Here is a 3401-nt window from a genome sequence, read left to right on the forward strand (position 1 = left end):
AACTTCAACTTTCAAGTTAACACTTTAATTTAACAGAATGCTCTACCAGAAGTAGAAAGAAAAGAGACAAATACCTCACAACCATCGTCTACTTGATTGGTGTCCTCCTGCACGTGCTCCATCTCTGTAGAGTCGCCCTCCAAATCCCTCACTTCACTGGTACTGTCCTCCATCTGTTGATATAATAAATAGTTAAGCATATAAACAATTTATAATATTTGGGACATCGTCCATGTTTAACCTTTTAAGCCCAACAGCAATAGTTTTTTTCAACTCAATAATTGGACATGGAATCCCAATGAACAAAGGACATGTGTATATTGCTACTCACGTTACAATCTTGGACATGAAGTTCAAGTGTCTGCAGTGGCATCATGTTGCCACACGTTTGGCAAGATGCCTTTGGCATGCTTGCAAATTCATGGGCATCAGGGGGTAAGGGGTCTGTGGACAGCTGTTCCTGAAGAGGAGCAATGTAGATACACCTCTTTCAATTCCCAGAGCTGTCCTTCAGGACTGCTGTTGTTGAGTAGCCAGGAACGCCAGTCGGAATGGCATCAATCTTACGCCGGCCACTGCCACCTTAAGATAAGTCATAATTAATAATTAGCACTTCAGAACCGTTCTAACAATGTAGACACGTGGCAATGCCTTACCAGGTCACTTAAAGTAAGGGATTACTGGGATTTATTGTAAGGTAAATTAATTCAAAAAGTGTGAATGTTTGGAAGGTATAAAGCTGCAAAGAAATTCTACCTTGCGCCTTATAGAACATCCAACCTCCCTTCAGCGGCTTCAGTTTGGGGTATTCAGCATGAAGGATGTCCTCTATCTGAGTGGTGTGTGTAAAGAGGAAACCACCTTCAATACACATTAAACATTAGTTTAAAATGTCTGATCATGCAATAACATTTTTCTATTCAAAGAAGCTTTAAAGAATAAGACACAAAATCCCTAAAAGGATTTTACATTAAATCTCTGAGTTTGAATAAAGCTGACAGCAATTTCAGACCTACCAAAGAGAGGCAGAGATTAATCTAATTACATAAAGGTAATTTGTCTCATGTGGTCATAGAGGATAAAGCACATACTCCTGGAACAAACATCTATTACCTCTTGATGGGTACTGTCCTCTGGCACGGCTATCTGCCGTCTACCAAGCCCAGCCTGGGCATGGACCATTTCTTCCCCGCCTGTCGGAGTAGTGGTGGTTGGTGCCGGTAAAAGATAGAACTGGAACAGCCTAGTCTTCTTCACCTTCACAGTTGGGTATGGCTTTTTTCGTGTTTTACCCCGAAGGAAGTTAAATGTTCTAAGAAAATAAATGCACACATTTATGTTAAGTGTGCTAATGTGTGATCGTGTTACATTAAAAAAAAAAATTAAGCTCATATGCAACATTCCATGCCTGACTACAATATCCGTCATATATAATTTTCAACTAAACACAATTTTTGCTACAACTCAGATGTCCAACACTCCCGGAAAATCAAAAATAATGTCTGTGCAGTTTGAGATCTGCCAATTATTTTTTTGTTATCATAACAATTTCTCTTGTGCATCGTGTAAGAGTCATTTACAGTTTACTAAAGCGCAGGACAGACAGGGATACCCCTAATACTGAAAAAATATGTATAGCAATGAATACTGTAAGAATAAAGTGATTTAACACTTGTTTTAACAATATATGTACAGCACCAATAACAAAAGGATTCAATTACCCTATTAATGCGTTCTCTACGCGTTCCTGGCGTGTGAAAGGACTTGCGTTCACATTCTCCTCACTTTCAGGTTCCTGAGTGAAAGACTGAAATACAAAGACAGAAAATAAATACATTATAGTTAAAATTGCCATTAGCGTGCAATCATTTCATCTGAGACTTTTTGAAAAAGGGTTGCATTAATTGGCACAACAAGTTGACACAAGTGTAGTTATGCTTGCTAAGGGCAGCTCACATTGAACACTACTAACAACAAACATAGTTTATCATTGTATAAGTTAATAGTGTCGGGTGGTGCATTACTGCTCGCTAGCGAGCCTGGCTCTTTAGCACATTGGTTCTCAAAGTGGTGTACAAAGCGGGGTACCAGGGGGTCCCAAGCTAAATAAGTTAAAGGTGTAGTGAAATGAAAAAAATATTTTTCCCAATTTTAGAGCATACCTGTGGTCATCATATGGGCATACATAACAATAGATGCAAAAATAACTGGGAAAAAAAACATTGGTGTATTTTTATATCAAAAGCCAAACTTCCTGTAAACGAAAACGTGCTGCCATTACACAACTTTCATGAATATATCTTGATTACATCCACCCGTTTGACTCCCATAGCTACACGTTCTTCAAACACAGCTGTTTTTAATTACAGAGCTATTCCGTTTTTAATCTCATTCAAGACATCCAGACGGTGTATTACACATTTTTTAGTTAATCTGCACACTAAAGTATGTATCTGAAAACATTATGGGTTAGAAATAAGCCACCTAGTAGCAAACGTGCTTAACTGGCCGTCTCTATCTCACTTGTAAACCAACACTAGGCCTGTTGCACACGTCTGAAATGATTGAGATTCCAACGTCCTCATAGCCTGAAGGGATGGGACCTTGTGAATGTTTGAGACCAGGTTGAGACAACGTTTCAGACGGAATCCTCAAAATAAAATGACCGAAAATGTCACTGCATCTTTAATAGCGTCACAATCATTTCAACAACTTTAACCATTATTGTCTACTTTGGCCATTCAAAAATATATTTCTCTACAAGCTTATAAATCTGCTATTTTTTTAAATCATTAACATTTTCCGCAAATCATATATATATACACACACACACACACACACACACACACACACATATACACATATATATACACACACATATATACACATATACACACACATTTTCAAATCTTGGCTTCTGGGGTCCATAGATGACTAGCATGTAGCTTAGCACAGTATTGCTAAAGTTGAGATCTGGTACTGCTAAATCGTTTTGCACTTTCATCTAACATACATGTCTTCCCTTCTGAAGGGAATCATTTCAAATGTGGCCCCATTCCGTACACCAATAGGCTATATGAATCTATTTGAAGGCCTTGATATTAAAATGTTTGAAAACAACGTGGTCTGCTAACTGTAAACAGCTAATGGTTAGCTGAAAGTTATACCTGAATTCGCATGTAACAATTTATTGGTGCCAGAAATCCTAGCTTACTGTTCGTCTACGCTGAATCCTTAATTCATTTGACTTTGATTAAACGTTTAATCGAACGGGGAAAAAAAGTGGTTCACTCCTGGCATGGTTAGAGTGGGATTAGCTTTAAACATGTTTTGTTCACAAGAGTAAAATGCTTACATATTATTGCGTTCGGTAAAAAGGTGATGTGTAATACTGATAAATA

This window comes from Gymnoscopelus braueri, assembly GCF_963280865.1.
Source record: "Gymnoscopelus braueri genome assembly, chromosome: 15".
Taxonomy (NCBI): domain Eukaryota; kingdom Metazoa; phylum Chordata; class Actinopteri; order Myctophiformes; family Myctophidae; genus Gymnoscopelus; species Gymnoscopelus braueri.